The sequence below is a fragment of the Hyla sarda genome, chromosome 3, assembly GCF_029499605.1.
Source record: "Hyla sarda isolate aHylSar1 chromosome 3, aHylSar1.hap1, whole genome shotgun sequence".
Taxonomy (NCBI): domain Eukaryota; kingdom Metazoa; phylum Chordata; class Amphibia; order Anura; family Hylidae; genus Hyla; species Hyla sarda.
The window spans coordinates 106,013,222-106,040,499 of NC_079191.1; the positions used below are offsets into that span (position 1 = coordinate 106,013,222).

Genomic DNA, 27,278 nt, shown 5'->3' on the forward strand with positions numbered 1-27,278 from the left:
TGCGCATCGCCGGGTTAACTGCATGTCATTTATAAACGCCGGGATGCGCGAACGCACTGCACAACCCGGCGTTTATATATGACATTCTGCGGGAAGGGGTTAAAACTCCTGTTTTCCTGTTAATGGGTAAGCTTTAACTGGAGTGAGGTAGCAAAGTGGAGATATAACGGCTATGTGGGTTTTAAAGGGGTACTCTGGGGAAATGAATGTCTCCCTTTTTAAAAGGATCTCCTGTATAGGCACTACTTACCTGTCCTCTGCATCAGTGATGGCCCGCTGAGCAATCATCTACCTGGACCCTAGCTCAGCCAGTGATTTGCTGAGCTGGCCATCACTGAAGCCTTTCTCCAAGTGTGGGGACCAGAGATGTGTGAGTAGACCGCCCCTGTACAGAAAATTGTGGGGGGGTCCAAGAGGTCAGACCCCCGTGATCAGAAACCTATCACCTATCCTGGGGAGTTTTAGGAGTTTTATTTCCCCAAAGTACCCCTTTAACACATGCTAAGGTCTATCTCTTTAGGTGTAAATATCTATTATATTACTATAAAGTCGCTTATGAGTATACTAAAACATGTGGATTGTTAATACCATATTCCATTATCTGTGCCTTATGAAAAAAACATGAAGCTAAAATCATTTTGCAAGTTTGCCAGTGCAACGTTCCTGAATTGAAATGGATTAAAAGGCAATAAAGCCGTTGAAACACCAATTTAGATGCAAGTGACAGCAAAATGCACATTACACAAAAGCAGAGAAATGAGAACAAAAAAAGTTATTACTGTACATAAGAACTTTAAAATAATATTGGTTCTGTTCTTAAAGTGACATTTTTAAGCACCATACAGATACATCCATTCAATCATTTACCTTCATCTGAAACATTACTTTCACGTCACGCTCCCAGCAGTAAGTGATGTGAAGATTTTCTTGAAATGACGACAGAATGGCCATTGACAAAGACTGGTGATTTTTCTGTTCTTAAAAAAAAAAATAGGGCTTTATGGGTATTAACATTTACTAACTGTAGAGATCCCAAGAATTTTGCTGTTACTTGGAGTCCTGTAGCTGTCACTGTTAGGCCGGGTTCACACTTGCAAAGCTCTGGAGAAATAAACTTCTGTCCATAGTTTCTGAGCCCTGCCAGAGCTAACTGAGTCAGTCAGTACTAGGACCGCGCAGACATTGTCATTCTCATAGACGGCAATAGAGCGGATTCTGCCTGAACATTGAGCAGGTTCAATCTTCTGGTGGATTTTTTTGATCAGAATTTTCTGTCCGAAATTCCAACCAGAAAATTCTGCTGTGTGAATTCACAAAAAAAAAAAACATTCACCTACATGTAAAGCTTTACGCAGTGGAATTTCAAGCACAATTCCTGAGTGGTATTCCAGTCGTTAATTCCATAGTGTGAACTCGGCCTTAGGCCTGGTTAACACTTGGGAAGTTTTGGATGGAAGTTTTCCAACCAGAAAATTCTGCAGTGTGAATGGGTTCATGGAAAACATATGCACCTGCATGTTAATCTTCATGCAGCAGAATTTCCGACTGAAATTACTGAGCAAAATTCCGGTCGGTCTTGTAGAGAGAGATAATAGAAAATTAGAAGAAAAGAAAGAGTGTCTGTGGTCTAAGGACCAATAAGCATCGTAAAGTGTAACTGTACTTTAAAAGGGTACTCCGATGCTTAGACATCTTATCCCCTATCCAAAGGATAGGGGATAAGATGCCTGATCACCGGGGTCTTGCACGTCGCACCCCGTTAAAATCAGTCCCCGGAGCGTGTTCGCTCCGGGGCTGATTACTGTAGATCAAGGTGCCGGAGTGTTGTGACGTCACGGCTCCGCCCCCGTGTGACTTCACGCTCCGCCCCCTCAATGATGTCACACGGGGGCGGAGTAGTGACGTCATGCTCTTTCGCTCGCGTGGTCGGGATACGAAGCCTCCAGCATAGCAGGAAGCCGTTGAGGTGGGTGCTACAGCCAAGATCCTGGGGTCCCCAGCAGCGGGACCCCCGCAATCTGACATCTTATCCCCTATCCTTTGGATAGGGGATAAGATGTCTAGGGGTGGAGTACCCCTTTAAGGTGACATTTCAAAGTCATATATATACTGTAACTTATCACCTGCAAATATCACCTCTTTTTCCTTATGGAGTCTCCACCTTAAATTTTCACTTTCACATGATCTTAGTGGGTGGACACTAGCTCTAATCTCCCATACATCTACCATACACAGCACATGAGGAGTAGAATATATCTTATTTCCCTAACATTCACATACATTGGCCCATCATCTACTTCATCTATGGGCAGTTGGCTGCAGAATTGTATAAACCATCAATGTTATGACTTTCTACTCTTCAAGGTTTACAATTTTTTGAGACATGCAATTTATTATTTAATTTCAATGCATATAGTCTTAGCGCCAACAATAATGGAGTCTTGCTATGCCGTATACATCACAAGCACCTTAAGCTCAAGAACAGTTTAACTGTAACATTGTAAATTCTGTAAAACAATCATGATTTGATGCTGTGATGAAAAATGGAATCATCTTAGATACTGAATAAGGAAATATGCTTTGTTGTCCAAAAAGAAGCTTAAAGGATTTAACGTCTAATGCACATTGGATAAATTAATTTTGCTGTTTGTGGCTGCAGAAAGCTTTCAGAGGTATAATTTAATCTCAGTGATGATTCAATTGAGTAAAAGTAAATATGAGATCCAGCTAAGCCATCGTAGGCAAAATGTGATATTACTAAATTAATATAGGTTTTATGTAAATAAGAAATATGGTCTGTGTCTTTTTTAGTAACACAGTTAAATCTTTGGAACATAGGAAGGACTTAAAGAGGTTGTCTGGGTTTTATGTAAATAATGTATAATTACTGTATAAATAAAAACTTTTACAGTTTTTTTTAGGTTTGTATTCCAATTCCTCGCAATGTTCAATGTTTGCTGTCAGTGAATGGAAAACCTGTTTATAGCAAGTCCTGCTCTCAGCTGGTATGTGGATATCATACCAAATGTTCCATGAGCTCAGAAGGCTGGGCTCCAGACTGGTACATTGTAGCAAACTTGGCGTAGAGTTTTTCTGTAGCTGCTGATGTATTTACTGTTACATAAAGAGCATATCCAGGACTAAGTCTATATAGGTTTGCACTCTATGAATGAAAGCAAGAGTGTTGTCATTTACTGAAAGCAACTAACATTTTAAATATAGTGAAAAGTGTAAACACCAATGGGGGATTTACTATGGCTAGGTTCCCACGCAGATTTTTTTTCTGGTGATTTTTTTCAAAATTGCTGCTGCAGTTTTTAAAGGGGTATCCCCAAAGGATAGGGGATAAGATGCCTGATCGCGGGGGTCCTGCCCCTGGGGACCCCCATGATCTTTCACTCAGCACCCTGTTACCATCAGCCCCCGGAGCATGTTTGCTCCACGTCTGATGACTGGCGATCACGGGGCCAGAGTATTGTGACATCACGGCTCCGCCCCCTTGTGACATCACACTCCGCCCCTCAATGTAAGCTTGTCTGCCACACCCCCTCCCATAGCTTCCACTCCCCCTCCCATAGGCTTGCATTGATGGGGCGGAGCATGACGGCACACGGGGGCGGAGCCGTGACATCACAATAATCTGCCCCCGTGATCGCCAGTCATCTGACCCAGAGTGAACATGCTCCGGGGGCTGATGGTAACGGGGTGCTGCGTGAAAGATCACAGGGGTCCCCAGTGGCGGGACCCCCGTGATCAGGCATCTTATCCCCTATCCTTTGGATAGGGGATAAGATGTCTTAGTGCCGGAGTACCCCTTTAAGCCAAAGTCAAAAGGAATGGGAAATATAAAGGAAGGACTTATACCTCTTCTTCCCTCGGTATCCACTTCTGACTTTGGCTTAAAAACTGCAGTGACAGTTTTCCCAAAAACACCAAAAAAAGAAAAAAAAAACCTTATGGGAACCTAGCCTAAGACTGACATTTTATACGCCATTCTTATATAAAAGCATTATAATTATCGAGAGGCGCACGCCTCCTAAAAAACCTAAACCACATCCATTCCAGATCTTTCATTATCTGCTGTTACTACAAATAACATGTCAGATAAACCACTAAAAAACATGAGGAAAATGGCAAACTTCACAGAGAGCAAAGGTTCAGCATTGGATTTGTTATTCAAGAAAATAATAGAAAAAGTTCCAATGCTATTATATACTACTCGCATCAAAGGAATAAAGCAAAATCATTGACTACAACCCCAATTAAATTTAGATTTTTTTTTAACTAAACTAGAAAATTGATGGGATTGGTTGCTATGGCTGACATTACTTTTTCTCTATGATCTGTAGTTATCCCATATGCATATAATTATATTTTACAGTGTTTATTATAAATCTATTCTTAGTCAAGAAATGTCACGATTAAATTGAACTTACTTACTCTATGGGAAAAAACACAAAGTTTTCATATTAACCTCTCTGTACCTGCATTAGATTTCCAGGGGTTATTTATCACTGTCCACATGGTGCGGGCTATAATAGCAGGGTTATAAAAAAAAAGAATCCTATTGCTTTTAAATTGAATTCCTCCCATGATAAATTTGATGATGATTTTTTTGCAACTTGATAAATAACCTCATGGTAAAGTTTGTACATTTTGTGAACTTTTGACACATTGTTTGTATTTATAGAAAAAAAATTGGAATGGAAAGAGCATCAGGCAGTTCTGGCTTTACTGCACATACATTGCCATGAATAGCGAGCTTCTACCTGGATATTTTTCTTAAATACAATTTCATCTAAAACATTTTCATTACTTTACCAAGCCTTACAAAACAGAGTTCTTACTCTCTTATGATGTAGTTTTGATAAAAGAAATCCCAAGAAAGGCTAAATGTTAAGTATTTATTTCATGTCTATAGCTCACTCTATAAGTGGAATAGCTTAGATATACATACTATTTACTAATGTTCCTAAAACACTACAGATTGTAAAACCACTAGAGATTGGAGCATCTGAAAACAGTGTCATGTAGTTTTCACATTTACTATAGAAGTTTTACAGACTTACAGCTTAGTTGATGTCTAACCTAAAAAATGTTACATATCAAGCATGACAGTAGAGAGAACATGGCAAGAAAACAACCCGTATAAAGATAAGTGGTGCATAAAATACTGAAGCAAAGTACAAAGTACATCACTTCTACATAAATCTGTAATACACCAGGTAGTGCCCATAAAGTATGTCCATTATAGGGTTCGGCGGATTATATTACTTCAAATACAACATACCAGTACCCTTATTCGCTGGTGAGGAAAGACGGAGACAGGTGCCTTCTACCTGTTAAGGGGATAATCTTTAAAGGAAGTAATGATACTGCTTCTGCTGCCTGGAATAAAAAATATATAAAAAAGGGGAACATTTGATCCAATCGACTGATCACTGTAGATCCAGTTTTGTTACTTACTGCTGTGGCAAACTACTGACTGTGTGCATAATGTATAGATGAGTTTGTGACGCCCGGGCACCGGTAACTTTCACAGTCTGATGAGACAGCTTCTCCTAGGCCAAGCGCGGGGATAATGATGACAAGGATGCAAGGTTACAGATAACTATCTTTACTGAGACAGAAACTGATGTTAAAATTCTCACAGTACAGACTTTAGTGCAGAGGGATGTGAAGAATGAACCTAGGAATCCTGTTGCCATGCTAGAACTTGTAGGCGCTGAGACTGCAGATTTTAGATAAATGACGGAGACAACTCTAAACTCTAAATTTAGAGACAACGAGGGGAATTCATCAAGCTATTAAGAACCTTTTTGTTTAGTCTAAAATTGTCGCACAAAAAGTCTCAGTCACTTCCCATGCGACTTTTGTGAGACCATTTGCAATGCATTAGACTAGTTTTTTGCAGTGGGCACTGATTCATTATGTGCGACTTTTTTCAGAAAGTCGCAAAAAAGTTGCAGCTACTGTTTTTTAGACACAAACCCACACTTATTTACTTCAGTCTTGTAAAGCAGTCTAAACAGGTACCTTGGGTGTAGGAGCCAGTAAATTCATCAAGTTGTGTGTGAATTTTGATGAATTTGGCGCAGGAAGGTAACATCAAACGCAACTTTTCTGCTCAAATACAGTACACATACTAGACAACAATTGATGAATTCCCCTCTTTGTGCTGACTGACTGAAAACTATTTTTCCCCAAGAACTTTGTGCATACCACACCAGGGTTTAACATTTACCTGAACGTTGGGGTTTTCCTGAGATTGCAGATTTTCTTCTTTAGGCCTCCTCTAACTTCTTCACAAAAATCTCCACACTGTACTCTGAACAGCTCCTCACTAAGCTGAGACTAAGTCCAGACTAATCCAAACTCCTAACTTTTAGAACTGACCAACTCCTCCCCCCCCACTACACTAAATAAGAGACAATGTTGTGGGGCTCCCATTGGGGCATCAGGGTAAACAGTACATCATTAAGGCATAACATAACACAGGAATACATTACAGCATAACTAATTAAACTATGGAGCAGTGGGCCCCACACAGAAACAACAGGGATGCCCGAGGCAATCTTTAGCCCACAGGATGACATCCTGTGCTGTGACATTACACTGCCATTTATATGTTATCACTATGGCAAGTTTAGTCTGGTCAAATATTTTCTATAAAGAAAGTCCAGCTCACCTCCCTTGGTTACTTCGTGCACGGACCTGAACTCAGACTCCAATGTCCAATCAATAAATAAAGAAAAATGGATGACCCAGCACTAGAAGAATGCCAGCTTTATTGTAAATCCTCAAGTTAAATCAGCATACAAACACTTCAACTTGCATGAGCTCAAAACACGTCAAGATGAGCATGACAAGTGTTTGTATGCTGTTTTAACCTGAGGATTTACAATAAAGCTGCCATTCTTTTAGTGCTGGATCATCCATTTTTTTTTATAAAAATATTTTCTATACAGCACCCTCCAAAGGAAACTCAGGTCAAAAGTAGATCTTTCTTACCAGGTACCAATCATAGCTATTCTAAGAGGTCCTGTGCTGGACAACCACTTCCAGGATACCCATCTACATGAGACAACTCTTTTTAAAATGCCAAAGACACCCATCCATGTGGTTAAGTCCTTCCCATTTTTTAGGTAGTGAAATTAACCAAAGTCATTCAACAAATACTAAGACTATAATCCATGTCTATATGTGAAAAAATAATAAGGTATTTTATCTCTCAGGATTAATTTAGAATTGGTAATATTTGGAGTAAAACACTAATAAAAACTCTCTGGTTACATTTTAGTGAAGAGAGCCAAAGCATTTGGTGACCTTCATTCGTAATAATTGCTTTAATGCTCAGTTAGTAGAGTCCCGTGACAATAAGGACATCACTAGGTGCCCCATTTCTGGATCCCCCGGCAAGCAACTGTAATATGCTGGAACCTGCCAGTTAGAAGTCAAATTTTCCTGAAGTGCTGCTACAAAGAAAGAACGCTAAATAACCCCACACTTCCCATTGAAATAATAGTTTCTCCTGGTAATGCACAGATGCTAGAAAACTCTTTGCAGTCATTCTTTGCTGTAGCTAATGTTCTTGGAAGTATTATATATGTGTCAATTTGCTCATCCAATGTTGAAGTGAAATCAGTGCAAGTTTTTGATATCACTTTTGGACATCCAGGTCCATTATATTCTTCATTTTCTCTAAGTCTCTTTTTTGCCATTATTACTATCTTTCATTTGTAGTATATCTAGCAGTCTATAGCAGTGTTTCCTACCTCTAATGCTTCAATGGTGTTTCACAGGAATCTCACATTGTAGGCTACAAGAAAATCCCAGTCACAAAGTGCAGATACTATTTTATGATGTGATTTTATGATGATTGCTCTGAAGATACAGGATAACAGCAATAGCCATGAAATAGCTGCTATTTTTTAAATTTTTTACTACATTGACTGTACAGATAGAGAAACAAAGAATAATAATAATAAAAAAATGTTAACCCCATAAGAACATTTCTGGTCCTATTGAGTACTTTCTGTCTAAAAAGGGTTACAACAATTAAAGTCTAATGGATTAATATGAAATGATGTTTAATTCTCTTTGCTATCGATGCAGCCTGGAGAGCCTTTATGTCATGCTAACATTTATTGATTTTAAATCATTATGTGATCTACAAAAGGCTTGCACAGTTAGTTCTCACTTGGTGGTATCTCTTGATTCATTAACTCCATTAGTTTACCAGAGATGGCCTAGGAGGTGCCTAACATTATTGGTATGTTTAATCTGGAACTTTATTTGTTACATTTTATATCTGTTATGTAACTCTGAAATATCACTTTCTTGTTCTTAAAACAATTATATATAATGTTGATTTTGATAAATCACAGAGTACTGCTGACTCAACTTATGCCATAAAATATGTAATGTTAAACCTTGTAAAAAATTTAATGTATACTGATTATTCTCATGACCCTAAATTGTTGACCGATCTAAACACACACACACACACACATATAGACACATAAAGACACATACATACAGTCATACATGACTCCTCCTTGTGAAGAGAAGCAGAGAAATAGCACAATGACAGGGTGGGACAAGTGGCACCCACTTCCTGCTGGGAGGGTACGGAGCCCTGATAAGGCCAGCAATGAACATAGCCCTTAAAGGGGTCCTTCCTTACACAGAACCCCCAACACTGTGGGGGCTGTGGAGGTCCCCGCTACAACACTGTTATGGATCCATTTTACAGATGTGGTTAGGTTACACAGATGGGGTTTAGTTTCCCAAAACTGTCAGAGATGCAAGTCTGGTACTCTGCGCCCAGTAAGTTAAAAGTCAATTATTTCAAGTTGTCTGACCTGAAGGACCTAATAACAGAAGTTTTGGGACAGTAAACTAACCAGTTCCCTTTAAAGGGAACAGTACAGGAAAGACTGATATACTGTGTTATGGATAGTTCAGGATCGACAGAAACGGTGCATGACTGCTGTCTTTCGTGATCTTTGACTTATTCAACAACAAAAAATGTGGTCTCGAATGGCTGGAGGTGCTCAACCCCAAATGCAGGCTGCATGTAGGCCTAATGCTGCTGTAATTGCCCACTGGCCCCTGGTTTTTGCTTATTACGCACAGGTAGGTTAGCGTTAGGTCCCGTGCCATTTGAGAAACCTTGGCGTTGGTGTGCAGGCTCTGGTGTGTCCTTCATATAAGGATACACTGGCGAATGTCTCAATTTTAACATTAGTGTTGAGGGATAGCCAATGTCATTGTATACATCTACCAAAGTAGTGCACCTAAATTTCTGTATTGCATTATTCTATTTGTTACACATCCACACCGTTTATCTGGTGTAGGATTCTATTGTGGCACTTGTAGTCCACTGCAGGCATCCTCCATTGTATGCATTTTTATGCTGGGGATCGCCCCTAGCAATGGTCTACAAGGGCAGGATCTGCTCCCCCAGTAAATATGCACAACTGCATTTGGGATCGAGCACCTCCAGCCATTTGAGACCACGTTTTTTGTTGTTGCTTAAAGATGTATACTTGGAGGTATGTAAACTCCATATGTTAATGCGCCTTGAACATTTTCCAGGCAGCATTAAGGTTGCACCAGTGAGGCCATGCACCTATATCAGCCAACTTAGGTGGGGCTTGTAGCCTGTCTCTCCCTCCTCCCATTGTATGTGTGCTCAGTCACACTGGAGGTTACTGGGAGCAGGCTGCACGTTGGCCTAATGCTGTTGTAATTGCCCACTGGCCCCTGGACTTTGCTTATTACGCACAGGTAGGTTAGCGTTAGGTCCCATGCCATTTGAGAAACCTTGGCATTGGTGTGCGGGCTCTGGTGTGTCCTTGATATAAGGATACACTGGCGAAGGTCTCAATTTTAACATCAGTGTTGAGGGATAGCCAATGTTATTGTATACATCTACCACAGTAGTGCACCTACATTTCTGTATTGCAGTGATCTTTGACTTCTAAAGCCTGGCGATATGCTTTAAGTTTATTGTGCTGTGTTTTGCATTAGTTGGATTTCCTCAAGTAAAATAAACTAAGCATATATATATATATATATATATATATATATATATATATATATAATGTAATAAGACTCCCATTCTATGTTTTTTTTTTATTTTTATTTTTTATAATTTACAGTGTATATTGGGCTCTATTTAAGTGATTTACAAATTTGCAAACATTGCATGTTACATCTCAAGAATGTTTAATGTATAAGTTAAAATATTGATTGTTCTGCAACTCCAAATATTTGGAATTTTTTTTACCTTAACCCCTTAAGGACCCAGCCCATTTATACCTTAAGGATCCGGCCATTTTTTGAACATCTGACCACTGTCAATTTAAGAATTAATAACTCTGGGATGCTTCTACTTTTCATTCTGATTCCGAGATAGTTTTTTCGCAACATTTTCTACTTTATGTTAGTGGTAAAATTTTGTCGATACTTGCAACATTTCTTGGTGAAAAATTCCAAAATTTGATGAAAAAATTTAAAAATGTGCATTTTTTTTACTTTGAAGCTCTCTGCTTATAAGCAAAATGCATATTCCAAATAAATTATATATTGATTCAAATATACAATATGTCTACTTTATGTCTGCATCATAAAGTTGACATGTTTTTACTTTTGGAAGACATCAGAGGGCTTCAAAGTTTAGCATCAATTTTCCAATTTTTCAAAAAAATTTCAAAATCGGCATTTTTCAGGGACCAGTTCAGTTTTGAAGTGGATTTGAAGGGCCTTCATATTAGAAATACCCCACAAATGACCCAATTATAAAAACTGCACCCCTCAAAGTATCCAAAATGACATTCAGTAAGTGTGTTAACCCTTTAGGTGTTTTACAGGAATAGCAGCAAAGTGAAGGAGAAAATTCAAAATCTTCATTTTTTACACTCGCATGTTCTTGTAGACCCAGTTTTTGAATTTTTACAAGTGGTCATAGGAGAAAAAGGCCCCCAAAATTTGTAACCCAATTTCTCTCAAGTAAGGAAATACCTCATATGTGTATGCCAAGTGTTCGGTGGGCGCAGTAGAGGACTCAGAAGAGAAGGAGCAACAATGGGATTTTGGAGAGTGAATTTTGCTGAAATGGTTTTTGGGGGCCATGTCACATTTAGAAAGCCCCTATGGTGCCAGAACAGCAGAAAACCCCACATGGCATACCATTTTGGAAACTACATCCCTCAAGGCACGTAACAAGGGGTCCAGTTAGCCTTAACACCCCACAGATGTTTGACGACTTTTCTTTTTTTTTCAATTCAAATTTTTTATTGTTTTCGTTAGAAAAGCACATCAGAACAAAAAGAAATTCACTTTAAGGGAACACTTAATACAAGCACTTGAGGTTGAAGGTGAGCAACTGTAGTCCAGAGTATCACAACTCCACTCCTCTTAGGAAAAATCTAGCTCCATGGCTAGTCTGGCAGTAAGTCCTGGGATCTCGTAGTGAGAGGAGTGCCTTAATCATCAAGAAATAAACAGTGAGCTCGTACACATAAGATTTTATACAACCCAGTAAAACGTATCACATAACTTTAAGCGGCAAATAGGGAAAATAAAGAGAAAAGATAGTCAGGAGGATGGGGGGGGGAGAGAGGAGGTGGAGGAGAGAAAGGAGAGAGAAGGGGAGGAAGGGGAGGAGAGGATGGAGAGAAAGAGAGGGGTAGGAAGCAAGAGTAATGGGGACGTGTAGGAGCGATTACCTCACAGGGCGGACCGTCTCCAGCATCTCCTGGCAAGCTGTTTGAATGGGGGCTGGCGAGGTCTTCGTTTGACGACTTTTCATTAAAAGTGAATGTGTAAATAAAAAATATCACTAAAGTGCATATTTCCCCCCAAATTTAATGGGAGAAAATGCCCCCCAAAATTTGTAACCCCATCTCTTCTGAGTATGGAAATACCCAATGTTAGGCTGCAAAATGCTCTGTGGGCAAACTACAATGTTCAGAAGAGAAGGAGTCACATTTGGCATTTTGAAAGCAAATGTTGCTGAAATTGTTTTTGGGGGGCATGTCACATTTAGGAAGCCCCTGTGGTGCCAGAACAGCATAAAATACCCACATGGCATACTATTTTGGAAATTACACCCCTTAAGTAATGTAACAAGGGGTACAGTGAGCCTTAACTACCCACAGGTGTTTGACGACTTTTTGTTAAAGTTGGATGTGTTAATGAAAAATGTGTAAATGGTGCCAGAACAGTGGAACCCCCCCCCACATGTGACCCCATTTTGGAAACTACACCCCTCACAGAATTTTATAAGGGGTGCACTGAGTGACGTTTGACAGATCTTTGGAACAGTGGGCTGCGCAAATGAAAAATAACATTTTTCATTTTCACGGACCACTGTTCCAGAAATCTGTCAGACACCTGTGAGGCATAAATGATCACTGTACCCCTTATTACATTACATGAGAGGTGTAGTTTCCAAAAGGGGGTCACATGTGGGGGGTCCATTGTTCTGGCCCTATGGGGGCTTTGGAAACACACATGGCCTTCAATTCCAGACAAATTTTCTCTTCAAAATCCCAATGGTGCTCCTTCTCTTCTGAGCATTGTAGTTCGTCTGCAGAGCACTTTACATCCACATATGGGGTATTTTCTTACTCAGAAGAAATGGGGTTACAAATTTTTGGGGGCTTTTTTCCTATTTTCCCTTGTGGGGTGTAGTTTCCAAAATGGGGTCGCATGTGGGTATACATTTTTTGCGTTTATGTCAGAACCACTGTAAAAGGAGAAAAAACAAAACAAAATGTGTAGTGCAATTTCTCCCGAGTACCCTAAACTGTTTCCTTGAAATATGACAAGGCTCCGAAGTGAGAGAGCGCCATGCGCATTTGAGGACTAAATTAGGGATTGCATAGGGGTGGACATAGGCGTATTCTATGCCAGTGATTCCCAAACAGGGTGCCTCCAGCTGTTGCTAAACTTCCAGCATGCCTGGGCAGTCAGTGGCTGTCCGGAAATGCTGAGCGTTGTTGTTTTGCAACAGCTGGAGGCTCCATTTTTGAAACACTGCCGTACAATACGCTTTTCATTTTTTTTAGGGGGACAGTGTAAGGGGGTGTATATGTAGTGTTTTACCATTTATTTTGTGTTGTGTAGTGTAGTGTTTTTGGGGTACATTCGCACTGGCGTGTCACAGTGAGTTTCCCGCTAGGAGTTTGCGATGCGGCGAAAAATTTGCCGCAGCTCAAACTTGAAGAATGAAACTTACTGTAAACCTGCCTGTGTGAATGTACCCTGTACGTATGGATACGTCCTGGGTCCTTAAGTACCAGGAAGCCAAGGTGTATCCATACGCCCTAGGTCCTTAAGGGGTTAAAGGGGTACTCTTTAACCCCTTTTTTTTACTTTTATTTATCAAATCAACTGTTGCCAGAAAGTTAAACAGATTTGTAAATTATTCCATTAAAAAAATATTAACCCTTTCAGTACTTATCATCTGCTGGATGCTCCAGAGGAAGTTGAGTTGTTCTTTTCAGTCTGACCCCAGTGCTCTCTGCTGCCATCTCTGTCAGAGTCTGTCCAGGGTAGAAGAAAATCCCCATAGCAAACCTCTCCTGCTTTGAACATTTCCTGAAATGGACAGAGGTGTCAGCAGAGAGCACTGTGGTCAGACAGAAAATAACTATTCAACTTCCTCTCTAATATACAGCAGCTGTAAGCACTGAAAGGATTAAGATTTTTTTTATAGAAGTATTTTATAAATTTGTTTAATTTTCTGGTAAAAAATAAAAAATGTTTTCCTCCCGAGTACTCCATTAAGGTGCACCGATACTGCCGCCCAACCTTGCAATGACGCCTCCCCATCAATTTTCTTTCGGACGTCTGCAGTGGTGTAACTGAATGCCCCAATCAGCATATCAATCAAATTGTATGTTAAACAAGAATGGCGAAGTGGAGAGTGTTAATATTGGTGCATTGTTAATCAGTGTCCCCTGCCCTATTAGTCCATATCAGCAGGATAGATTATGCTGTCAGTTTCCCTTTAATATTTGTGATCTCAATATATAGTACATTAACCCCTTAACGACCATGGACGTAAATGTACGTCCTGGTTTGGCGGGACTTCCCGCACCAGGAAGTACATTTACGTCCTGTGTATGACCACGAGCATCGGAACAGTGCTTGTGTCATACACGGCATACAGCCGGGGACCCGCCCGTAATGGCCGACATCTGCAATCACGCAGATGTCCGCCATTAACCCCTCAGATGCCGTGATCAATACAGATCACGGCATCTGCGGCATTGCGGTACTTTGGATGGATGATCGGATCGCTGCAGCGCTGCCGCGGCGATCCGATCATCCAGCATGGTGGCTGGAGGTCCCCTCACATGGCTCCGGCCGTCTCCCGGGGTCTTCTGCTCTGGTCTGAGATCGAGAAGACCAGAGCAGAAGATGACCAATAATACTGAGCAGTGCTGCGTCCTAGACATAGCACTGCACAGTATTAGCAATCAAAGGATTGCTATAGATAGTCCCCTATGGGGACATAAAAAGTGTAAAAAAAATGAAAAATGTAAGAATAAAAAGTTAAAAAAAAGTGAAAAATCCCCTCCCCCAATAAAAAGGAAAATTGTCAGTTTTTCCCATTTTACCCCCAAAAAGCGTAATAAAAAAATAAATAAACATATTCGGTATTGCCGCATGCATAAATGTCCGAACTATCAAAATATAATGTTAATGATCCTGTACGGTGAATGGCGTAAATGTAAAAAAATAAAAATAATAAGTTTTTGTCACATTTTATTTAAAAAATTAATAAAAAATGATCTAAAAGTTTTATATATGCAAATGTGGTATCCAAAAAAAAGTACAGATAACGGCGCAAAAAATGAGCCCTCATACCGCCCTATATACGGAAAAATGAAAAAGTTATAGGTGGTCAAAATTGGGCAATTTTAGATTACTGATTTTGTACAAAAAGTTTTAGATTTTTTTTAAGCAGTACAAAAATATAAAAGTATCTAGCCATGGGTATCATTTTAATCTTATTGACCCACAGAATAAAGAACACATATAATTTTTACCGTTGATGGTACAGTGTGAAAACAAACCCCTCCAAAATGTGCTAAATTTTGGTTTTCATTGAAATCTCCTCCCTAAATTTTTTTTGGGGGGGTTTGCCGTACATTTTATGGTAAAATGAGAGGTTTCATTACAAATTACAATTGGTCACGCAAAAAAGCAAGCCCTTATATGGGTCTGTAGATGGAAATATAAAACAGTTATGGATTTTAGAAGGCGAGGAGGAAAAAACAAAAACACAAAAATAAAATTGGCCTGGTCCTTAAAGCAGTACGCATAGTGCAAAAAAAAGAAAAAAAGTGATATGTTACTCAGGACCCAATCCTGATCATGTGCATATAATTTTTATGTGTCTCGGACCCTGTTGGGACTAAACTGGGGGGGGGGGGGAGATATTCAAAAACCACTGTAATTTAAATCAAATTCGTTTTCTCCTCACATTTTTAAATGTCTCTTGTGCTGCTTTGAAAATATGGAAATGTGTGAGAGTTCATTTTTGGGCTACTTTTGTTTTTCTCTGGTGCAAAAATTGCCAAATTTGGCAACAAGAGCAAAATGTTGGGCACAGCACCCATGAAATATTGTAATTGGGTGCATCCAGTTGTCAAAAATGTAACAAAAAAGTCAAAAAAATGTACAAAAAAGAGAGGGAAAGCTGACAATCATATGAAAATGATGCAAACCCAAATAGCTATAATAAATTTATAAATTTTATTAAACACGAAAAGAACTATGCAGACATTTAAAACCCTTTAAAAATACACATAAACAAGTGGAAGAATGTAATCCTACTACACTATACCCTGTACTATGGCTACCGTGGCCCAAGGGGAGGGTCCCATACAATGTAGATTAAATGCAAAGGTCAGCTGCCTAACTATACTCCAGGCAAAAAATCTAATTAATGATCAGAGTCCAAATACCAAAAGCAATGTAATAAAGTGTACAGTGCAAACAATAAATAAATGAATGCCTCTTTATAATCATGAACCTATTATGCATAGTACTATAGATATCCAAATGTGAATGCCATACCAAACCCTAGGTGTTGGGGAAAATTATTAGGTGTCTGTGAGGTATGAGCAGCTGATTGGGTGATTTATCTGTAGCTAGACAAGAACACCATTACCTAGATGCGGGGAAGAAAAGGAAGCAGACTTCACGCGTTCCACCATCGGCAGTGGTGGCTTCCTCAGAAGCACTCCTGCTGGTAGTTTCAGGCAGGTCTATGCAAAGACAACCCTGGCATGTCAGCATCGCCAGTCCAGGAACCATATAATTGATTTTATTTTTTTCAAAATAAAAAAAACTTAACTGAAACATTTTAAAATGTAATTTTAAAACCACCATCTTCTGGCTGCTATCAGTCAGCCACCCCCTGCTGTACGCTGGCTACTACTAGTAACACCAATGCACCATCACCCTACTTCCAGCCAAGCCTACACGTACACAACCCATCATCCACAAAAATTGGATAATTTTTGGCAAGCTTGGAAAGAGCCACTGCATCTTCCCATGCCTCTGTGTGCATAATAACACTGGCAGGCATCTATCAACAACCAGGAATACTTTATGAAACTTTATTTTGGTCTGAATAAGCCTAAAAAATGGCTGAGCTGTAATAGTAACCATGGGTTACCGCATGTCACCATAACTGAGTCTCAAAAACACTTTAAAATGACTTGAATATATTCCTAACAGTGTTAGACAGGGGTTTAGAGCTGTTAGGCAGCTTATTTCATTGCCAGTTTGAGTCGAACCGAGACAAACCAAATTTGCGATTTCCGAAAAGTTGGGTGAATCTGGCGAACCAAACTTTTCCAAAGTTTTTGCAACTATAATTTTCATGTAATACACTTTAAGTATCTAATTTTTAGTGTGAAGAGGTTTGTATATGACCCCCACTGTGTATTCTCCACTAGAAACTATTTTGCTAAGAGAATAGTAAATAGAATACTTCCATAACTTAGCAAATATTTTTTTTACCAAATAAATTTTATTATGAATGTTTTTTTCTGTTATGTTACTATTGATTCTGAAAGAAAATATGTTTCTATACATCCTCCATATGAAATCAAGGGGATACAAAGAAACAGTATAAGCTTCATGAAGAAAATAGAGCTGTGATAAGACAGTATGCATATGTTATTTATAATCTCATTCTGAGATCATAGCCTAGTTTTGGCCTAAAATAAAATACTTGTAAAAAACAGCATCAATGTTGGACTGTGTAAATCCAAACCAGTCTTATTACAATTATTTTTCATGTAAAGCAGAAACTAAGAATATGGTTTGTAATTTGCGGAAGTCAATGAAGTTCAAGACGTTTTCTACCATTAATTACTTGGTAGATGATTTACTGAGTAACAAGCAATCAGCTTTATTGGAAAGAACAAGTTACTATTGATTGAGACTGGGGAATGGTTCACATGAATGTTGGGAGATGATCTTGTTAGCAAACTGTGAAATCCATGTAACCCTTTCTTTATAGATAGATCATAAATCACTGCTTTTTGCAGTTAGTAAGTGCTGGAAATACTTATGATTTGTATTATTCAGTATAGTAGGATTGGGTGGAATTGCAAATTAGAAAAAAAATAATTTAACCTGGTAGTCATGTTAGTTGGGTCGCAGGTCTGCAATGAACATGTTGTAGGATCCAGATATAGGATTCAGCAAGCCTCATTTTACTGAAAACTTTGCAACTTTTCTGTGTTTTAGTCACATTTGCGCCTCCTCCAGAGAACTGTCATAGCTTTGATATAAAGGGGTGTGGTTTAAATGTAGGGAGTTTTTAGTTAGATTTATTTAATGCAACTCTTTTTTTAAAGTCACAAAATTTTTACCCAACTCCACTCTATGGGGGAATGTTCTAAGATTGGTGTCAATTATGTGTGATATAAAAAAATAAATCTCTACTTACCTCTAGTGCTCCCACAGTGATTTGGGTGTCCTGCTCTGGTCCCCTGCAGAGATTATCTTCCTGAGCTGCAGTGTGACTGTCAGAAGCACTCGGGCCCAGTGTGTCATACTGTAGCTCAGCAAATTGCTGGCTGAGGTGGGACATCACTACAGTCAATGACTAGCTGAGCTACAGGATAACACACTGGGCAAGGTGCTTCCCAGACCTGATATGTCACTCTGCAGGCCAGGAAGACAATCGCTGTGGGGGATCGGAGCAGGACACCAGATGTATCTCAGAAGTGCTGGAGGTAAGGAGAGATTTGTTTTGTTATATCCCACACAATGGGCATAGATTTTAGCCCACCCACCTACTGCTTTTAGAGTTGCCTGATTTATTAAGGGGCACATGCCACATCTGTGGCCGCACCATGCACCTCTGTATGAAATCTAAATTGGTGTACATTTAAGCTTAATCCAGGAGTGATTAAGACACTGCTCCTTTTTGCTAAACCTTGTAGCAGTGGATTTCCTGCACAATGTTATGAGCTGACCCATAGAGCTACCCTGCCGCAGCAGGGAGCTCACTATGCAATCACTCTGTGACTGCCGGCAGCACGTCCATAGTGTCAAATGCACTGCAGATGCGTTATGTTTGGCCCTACCCTTATACTTTCTTTCAAGCATACACATGAAATACATTAAATTGTATTTTTCTGATTTCCGTTGCATACTGTCTGTAAAGACTAGAAGCTAATGGAAAAACACGTGGTTCCAAGTGTTAATAACTCCGAAAAACTTAGAAAACTTAGATTGGGCTTTTCTATAGTTAGCCATATTTCTGTAAGGTTGGGTATAATGTACTATTATTTAAAGGGGTACTCTGCCCCTAGAAATCTTATCCCCTATCCAAAGGATAAGGGATAAGATGTCTGACCGCGGGGGGTCCCGCCGCTGGGGATCCCCGCATTCTTAGTAGCGGCACCACAACATCACCACAGCACAGAGGAAAATCTCTGTGCGTGATGACGGGGCGTTATAAGGGCTGGAGCACAGTGATGTCACGGCTCCGGCCCCTTGTGCCGTTGCGCCCCTCCCCCTCAATACAAGTCTATGGGAGGGGGCGTGTCAGCTGTCACAACCCCTCCCATATATTTGCATTAAGGTGGTAGTGCGTGATGTCAGGAGGGGCCAGAGCCATGATGTCACTGTGCTCCGGCCCCTGTATCGCCCCGTCATCGTGCACAGAGATTTTCCTCTGTGCTGTGATGATGGTGTGGTGCCGCTACTGAGAATGCGGGATTCCCCAGCGGCGGGATCACCGCGATCAGGCATCATGTCTTGTGGCGGAGTACCCCTTTAAAGAGAAGCTCTCAGCACTCCTAACATAGGTTTTAGTAAATATCTGCATGCACCATGAATAACATTTCTGGAGCACATTTCTGGGAACTCTATTTTGAACAATTTCTCAGTTATTCCTCCTGGAAATAAAGAAGACAAAAAAGCTGAACAGCAGTTAAAATACAATATTGTGTATTGTTGTGATGCAACACTTGAAGTTATATTAGATGCTCTTGTGTCCTTAACTGCAAGAAATGAGCCTCGCAGGTCACTCATACAGGAAGTGTGACAAAATAGTCACTGTAGTTGTATCTAAGAGCTTCATCTTCGACTTGCTTGTCTGATTTCTTGCACGTTTTTATTCTTGACCTATCAGCCTAAAACATTGCTGTAATGATCAGGCTGGGTTCACACACATCATAAAATGTTACAGCTGTAAATTCAGTATGTTGGAATTGCTCCCATTTTTTTTAAATGGTGTGTGTGCACTGCTGACCACTTTTCCATAGACTTTCAAAGAGCTCATTACAGCCTTTTTTTAAATTTTTACAGATTGCCGTTTATGCTTTAAATTTTTAACAGCCCTAAAGTGTGCCTGTCATTCTAAAACATCTCAAAAGTTTTGATTGGTGGGGCTCTAAGTGTTGAGGGGATAAGATGTATGATCGCAGGTGTCCCGCCACTGGGGACCCCCACAAGCGCGGTGCAGTCCCGGTGCATACAGCAATGGAGGGGGTGGGGCATGACATCACTAAGGGCGTGGCTGTGATGTCACATCTTGTCTCGGAGGCAGCGCCCGGTACAGAATGCAGCCTCACCGATAGGGGATTAGATGCATCAAGCTGGAATACTCCTTTAAGCAACAATAAAGCATCTAATAAAACTTCACCAGTGCCTTCACAATTTACATGAGTTCAATTCAGCTAATGTGTTATGCAAATGAATACATTGAAAACTGGGTTTTACCTTCACTCATTTAGCTGTGTGTGTACACTCTGATGAAGTCAACAACTGACTGGACAGATATAGAAGGTGAAGGGAAACAACTTATTGAGAGGAGGATAACAGAGGGACAGTACTGAGCAGAGCACAAAAAAAAATCCAGATTTATTGTTTCAGGGAAATGCAAATATAAAAAAAAAAAAAAAACATACTTTTTTACTTTTCTAAAGAGTTGCTAGGCCCTCTTAGGCCTCATTCACATGTATATCACAGCAGTACTCCGATACATATATATATATTTAAATAAAAATTGGTAACCTGTAAAAAATGACTTTATTTCCTCCTATTAATATACTGACCAATTAAAAAATTATTAATCTTATGACCGCCACCAGTGTCATTTATTCTTGATTGTACTCATTTTCAATTAGTATTTTCACATAGAAGAAAATGTTCAGAGTCCAAAATACAATCAGTGTTTATTGATACTGTAGGATACTTCTGTATTCGTGTTCAACTACAGACGTTTTAGATTGTTTATTCGCAGACACAGTCATGCACTGTTCACATTGATATTGATGATTGGCTCAACACTATAATGAATGAATCCATAGTGCAACAAAGTTATTACGTTACAGAGTCTTTCAAACTTGGAGTGATGTATATTTGGACAAAGTCCATATAACCTGAATACTCAGTGTTAGTTCTTGTCTGTACATGCTTATTGAAGTCCTCAATGTTGCATTTCCTTAGACCGGATTTGTGTCTGTTCAGGTCTATTTATTAAGTTGTTTTTACGCGTTGACGTCTCCAATATACTTTGTAGTCCTCAACGTTGTTCACACACTTGTGCGTTAAGGATTTCATTATCTGCGTTTTAGTTATAAAGTTCTGGATATATGGTTCCTAGACTTTAGGTTATAACGTTATGAATATATGGTTTCTCAGTAAGTATTCACTTCTATTGCTTTTTTAGGAATCCTGTATATATCCTTGGAAAGGGTTTGCAGTTATGTACATTATAGTGTCCGTTATATTGTTTGTATTTCCTTTTACGCATGTAGAATTCCCAGTTAGTATTAGTATAAATTGTGGTGTCCGTTATTTGGTAAATTGTCACAGGTAGCAGTCTCAGTTCACATTGGTATATGTAGGAGTATCCGCAATATGCGAACTAGGCTGTACGAAGAGCTCCCGGTTACCAAATAGGTCATTATTCAGACATCAATGCTACAGATGGAGAATTCCCACAACAATTGTTGGGATAACTCTTGGTTTTTCAACCATTGTTTCCCCACCAATACTGTGCAGGTTTAGCTCTATAAATATTGGTATATTCATGAACTGTTTCAATTGTATAAGCACAGTCCTGTATTATGATACCACATATGTCATCCCTCGTATTTTGTAAAAAACGCAGAGATAGTTGTTAAGCTACAGCTCTATGTTCACACTTAGATGACATGTATATTAGGTATAATGATGTGCTTCATAAGTAACCACAGTTAAGTCCCTTGTGTTAACATACTGCTTTTACTTATTTAGTCCATCATGATGTTATATTAGTAGCAGTCATAAATATATGAAAATAAAACCTGTTGATGCTTCCCGGTGTATTTGTAAATCCTTGTTACACTCCGGTTCAACGTATTTCTTTTGCCAAATCCTCAGGAACCGTTTTCAGGCTTGTTTTTATGGATCTGTAATCTGTAGAACATTGATGTCCAACACTTATTATTATTATTATTTTTTTTTTTTTTTTTTTGGGGGGGGGGGTATACAGTACAAAGGTCCTGCACAGCAGGTTTTTATGAAGAACTTATCTGTCAGCTTTCCCATTCAAATGTATTACTAAAATATGTTGTTGAATTGGCCTAAATGTGTTTGCTTAAAAACATGAAAAAACTTTTTTTCACATAGTTCCAGCTCCTTCCCACTCGTTTTGGTGCTGATACACAAAGGATGGTGTCCAGAAGAGGAAGTTCTAAGCAGCCATTTTCTGAATAGTACTACAGTACATGTGGCAGAGGGCTCCTGGGAAGTTGCACAACAGGGATTATTTTTTCATCTACAAACTGCACGGCTGCACAAAGGGGATCAGAGGCTTTGGCAGCCATCAGCACAATACATATAGGGTCCTAAATATACAAGAGAAGAGAAGTCGCACTCACCCAGTTAGATGCAAAATTCAGATCCTTTTATTGAACACCAGCAGTGGATGACAGGATAAAAAGTCACTGACACGCGGGGAGCAAGGGCGCACGCCCTTAGACGCGGGGTATACAACAGGAGGCGACTAGTTTCGCGTCACGACACAACGCTTCTTCCGGCCAATAGGTCAGTGACTTTTTATCCTGTCATCCACTGCTGGTGTTCAATAAAAGGATCTGAATTTTGCATCTAACTGGGTGAGTGCGACTTCTCTTCTCTTGTATATTTAGGATAATCGCTCCTCGTTTCATAGTCTGCACCACCTAGAGATACTTACCCATTAAGAGTCACTGCATCATCGGCCCATTCTCTGTGTATCTAAGGGCATTGTGGTTGTTGTAGTGCCGGTGCACCTGTGCTTCTCCTTCAATTGCCACAATACATATAGGGGCCTGCGGACCTCTCCACATTATCCACTCCCTTTGCAAATCTCCCCTTCCTATATGACATCACTGCATATAAAAGAAAAGTATACATTTTACATGCATAAATGGTAGCCAAATGTATGCAAATTTGATCTAAATTGGGTCCTTTTCTGCACATATGTTTGTGATATTGATGTGGATGTACCCTCAGGTAGTAAAGCAGAATGCATGTTCTGTATTAAATTTAACTTAGTCTTTCCTGGGACCTAACTGTGACATTTAATTATAAATGCACCTTCTGTTGATGTATTCACCGCTTTGATGTCTGATCTAGAGTAATTAGCAATACTTGTGCCTCTATAAAAGCCATCCTTTAATTGAAATGTTCTAATATCATTTACATGGGGTCTATGTCAAATTGGAATCCTATAATTAGTTACTTTTAAAATGCAACACTTCCTCTTACATTTTTGACTTAGGAGACTGTAAAAACAAAAGCACCATAGCATTACATCTGAAATTATTATCTACCATATAAGGGTATGTTGACACTGAGGAATTGGGGCAGAAATCAAGCAGAAATTTTCTGCCTCAAAATATTGTTACTTTTCCACAGAGATTTCGCACGGAATTGGTGCGGAAATCACGCGGAAATGCAGGTTTCATGCGGAGGAGGAGTATCAAGTATTTCTATTCATAAATTTTTTTTTCATGCGGAAATTCCGCACGAATCTGCACCAATTCCGCGCCAATTCCACACCAATTCCGCGCGGATTCCGCGTGGAAATGCTTCTGACTCAAAAAAAAAACAAAAAACATTGATCTCTATGGGAGTAAGACGCTGATTCCGCCTGAAAGAAAGAACATGTTCTTTCTTCAAGCGGAACAGACTTCCTCGTCAGAATTCTGCTTGAGGAAATTCCTCAGTGTGAACTGAGGGGCAGAAATTCCGCACAGCTCTATGGGGATTTTCACTGCTGAATGAATTGGAGAGGAAAAAGAGAGCAGAATTACTCGTGGAAATTCCTCTCCAATCCCTCAGTGTGAACATACCCTAATACATATTTACCTTAGTGATACTAGACTATATCATGTAATCATAATACAAGGATTATATTGTTAGAATGTATTGAAAGGTGGCATTTGGAGTAAAATTATTCATGGAATATAGATTTTTTTTCCACAGGATACTTTAAAAATTCGGATGGAACTATCTGCCTTGCAGCTGATACTCTTTTTATATTGTTCCAGACTTTTCAATTCCTACTTTCTTTAAACATTTCTTCAAACCCCACCATATTAATTCTATGCCTGTTGGACTTGTATAATAGTTCTTTCTATCTAGTCACTGCTGACTGCCTCCACCATTCCCTCAGTTGCTGCTGTGAAACTCCTTTAAAGTAAAAATGAACAATTCAATTTCATATTTGGATTTAGCAGAACAGTTATCCAATTTTTCATTTTTTGACATGACTTATGAAATGTAATATATACTACAGCACGCGGTATGTCGTCTCAAAGTGACAATGTCACAGAGTACAACTTTATGGTGGTGACAGGAAAGATATTTATCAAAGTTTTCTATGATTTTACAAAAGTTACTTTGCAAATCCCAGTTGTTTTATCTCTAACAAATGCACTTATCGCTACATTTGTGAAACTGGAACTTTAGCAATCTATTTTGAGCAGTTTTGCAGGTCCATAAGAGTCCACTGTAACTATTCGGGTTTCATAGGAACAAAGCACTTTCTAATGTAAACATTATCAAAGGGGTGTAAATGAAATGAAATGACAGAGCAGAGCTTACCAGTCTCTACATCAATATCTTATACATCCTAGAAAGTCACATCTCTGAGAGTCTTGTAATACCTGACCCCATTAATTTAGGGTACTTCTACACAGTGCCACTGGCCATGGCTACTACTTTCAATCCTGAATTAAGTCCAGTGTTGGTTTCCTGCCGATTCTGAAAAGATCAGCATGGAGAGACACAGCTCTAACTAGGCAGTAAAGTTGCCTAGGCAACAGTACAACACCCATCAAGTTCCATGCACAAGTTCAATTCTTTGCTGGGTGTTTTATGACTATACCACTAAGGGTTAACTGCAACTTTTCGGACCAATCTTTGCAGAATGAGCAGGAGGTTAACACTGGATGTACACATTGGGGGAGATTTACCAAAACCTCTGCAAAGGAAAATTTGCCCAGTTTCCCATAGCAACCAATCAGATTGCTTCTTTCATTTTGCAGGGGCCTTTTTAAAAATGAAAGAAGCGAGCTGATTGGTTGCTATGGGCAACTGGGCAACTTGTCCTCTGGACAGGTTTTGATAAATCACCCCCATTAAGTCTACCTGCTGCCCGAAATTATAATTTAATTGCAAGTGCTAGTGGTTATGGCAAGCTAGTGTTTAAAGTGGAAAGTCCTTGGGGGAGACTTATCAATACTATCCCAGAGGAAAAGTTGTTAAGTTGCCCATAGCAACTAGAGATGAGCAAATTTTTGGAAAAAAAACGATTTGGCAGATTCTCCGAATTTTGCCAACATTTTTGTTTCGGTCCGAATTTATTCTCTATTAAAACTGCTATTTCTGGCCTACAGAGAGACTCAAGAGGGGTGTAGAACACTTTGCCTTGCTGTAACACGCATACGGAGTGTGCTGGGTTAGTGAAATAATGTAATATATCTAGATAATAATAGCAATAGACAGGATTTTCAGCTCACAAGGAATGGAATGTCCAGCACAGAAGATCGTGCAAAGATGAAGTTCTTTATTGATAAAAAGCCATAACAGGGGTAAAGGTAACGCGTTTCAGATGTGTTAGCACCCTTAGTCGTACATGAAATAAAACCACAAATGTCTGTATTTTTATAGGGGAAATGACGTGACTCTCACAGGTGGGCGGCAGGTGAAAGTTAATCACATAGCCGTCCTCCCGGAGTCCGTATTTTAACCCTTTACAATCAATGTGAGTATACAAAATTTTAAATACAAGAATAGATATAAGATAAAAAACGCAATATGATGCTTGTACTTTATACAGGGAATACATAAATTATACAAGTTGAGTAACACATTAAATTCCCAAAAAAATATATCAATATATAGCAACATAATAGCGAAAAAGCCGCACATGTCACAATAAGTCAGTCTGAATACATACCTAAATAGTATAAGTAAATTGAATACTGAATAAAAATGCACTAAGGAAAAAGGAGCAAGAAAATAAATATATGGTATGGTGCTTAATGCCTGAATTGTGGAAAGGAATAAACCACAAAAACAAACAATAAAAAAAACACCCATATATGAATCCGGCATGTGGATCTGCATATAAACTGTAATATGTATGGAACAATACGCATAATATTAAGTAGATATATATAGAGCGGTTTGCACAATAGTAAATAATTTTTATCCTTATTCTTAATCCTCAAACCAAAAATCCTTATTTTTATCCGGTCATGTCCCGCACACAGTCCCTTGATTTTTTTCCAGGAATCTGTGGAGCGGGACCTGACAGAATTATTCAATTCAGCTAAACTAACTAATTCTAATCTTACTTATCTAGAACGTGTGGCTCTAAAGGACATTTCTAACATGTCTGACTTGATTGTGCGTCAAGCAGACAAAGGGGGAGCCGTGGTTTTGCTTGATGCCGGTCTACATAAAAAATGTAATCTTGAATTGTTATCGGACATCACAACATATAGACCGCTATCTAGCAACCCCTGTTCCATATTCAAAGAGCAGTTGAGGCAACTTGTGGATCTTGGTGATCAGAATGGCCATCTTTCTAAATCTCAAGCGGATTATATAAAAATTGATGCCCTGTTACAACCATTTTCCATTCACTACCCAAGATACACAAAAAAAATTTCCCCCTCCTGTTAGACCCATAGTTGCCGGGATAGGTTCTCTAAATGACTAAATCTGCCTGGTTGGATAACCTTCTTCAGCCTCTTGCCCCCACATTACCTGGGTTTATACAGGACACAAAACACCTTTTATCAGCAGTGGAGAGTTTAAAGTGGTCTGATGGGTTTTCATGGATTACTGCAGATGTTACCTCACTTTATTCTGTCATTCCTCATAGCCATGCAAAAACAGCATTGACATGGTTTCTCTCTGTGTATTCCCAATACCCCGCTGGTCTGCAGGAATATATGATCATGGTTTTGGATTATTTACTCACTCATAATTTTTTTATGTTTGATGAATCAGTTCTTCCTGCAGACCACTGGGGCATCTATGGGTGCGCATTTCTCCCCTTCCATAGCAAATATCTACATGTCCTATTGGGAAAATGTGTTTCTTTTTTCGTCAGCCAATGTTTTTAAGTCTAAAATACATTGGTATCGCAGATACATTGAAGATTTGATATTTGTATGGAGTGGAGACACAAATGACATTGACTTACCGTATTTATCGGGGTATACCACGCACCGGCC

At 39.3% G+C, this 27,278-nt stretch overlaps 1 long non-coding RNA gene across 1 annotated transcript; it reads right to left on the reverse strand.

Annotated features, from left to right (window-relative positions):
* Window positions 1-21,845: 21,845 nt before the first annotated feature.
* LOC130360902 (uncharacterized) lies at window positions 21,846-24,777 on the reverse strand. Its single transcript, XR_008890863.1, has 3 exons — window positions 24,634-24,777; window positions 22,739-22,913; window positions 21,846-21,957 (listed from the first exon to the last, which is right to left on the reverse strand). It is a non-coding gene; the product is annotated as an uncharacterized LOC130360902 (long non-coding RNA).
* Between the last annotated feature and the right edge of the window lie 2,501 nt (window positions 24,778-27,278).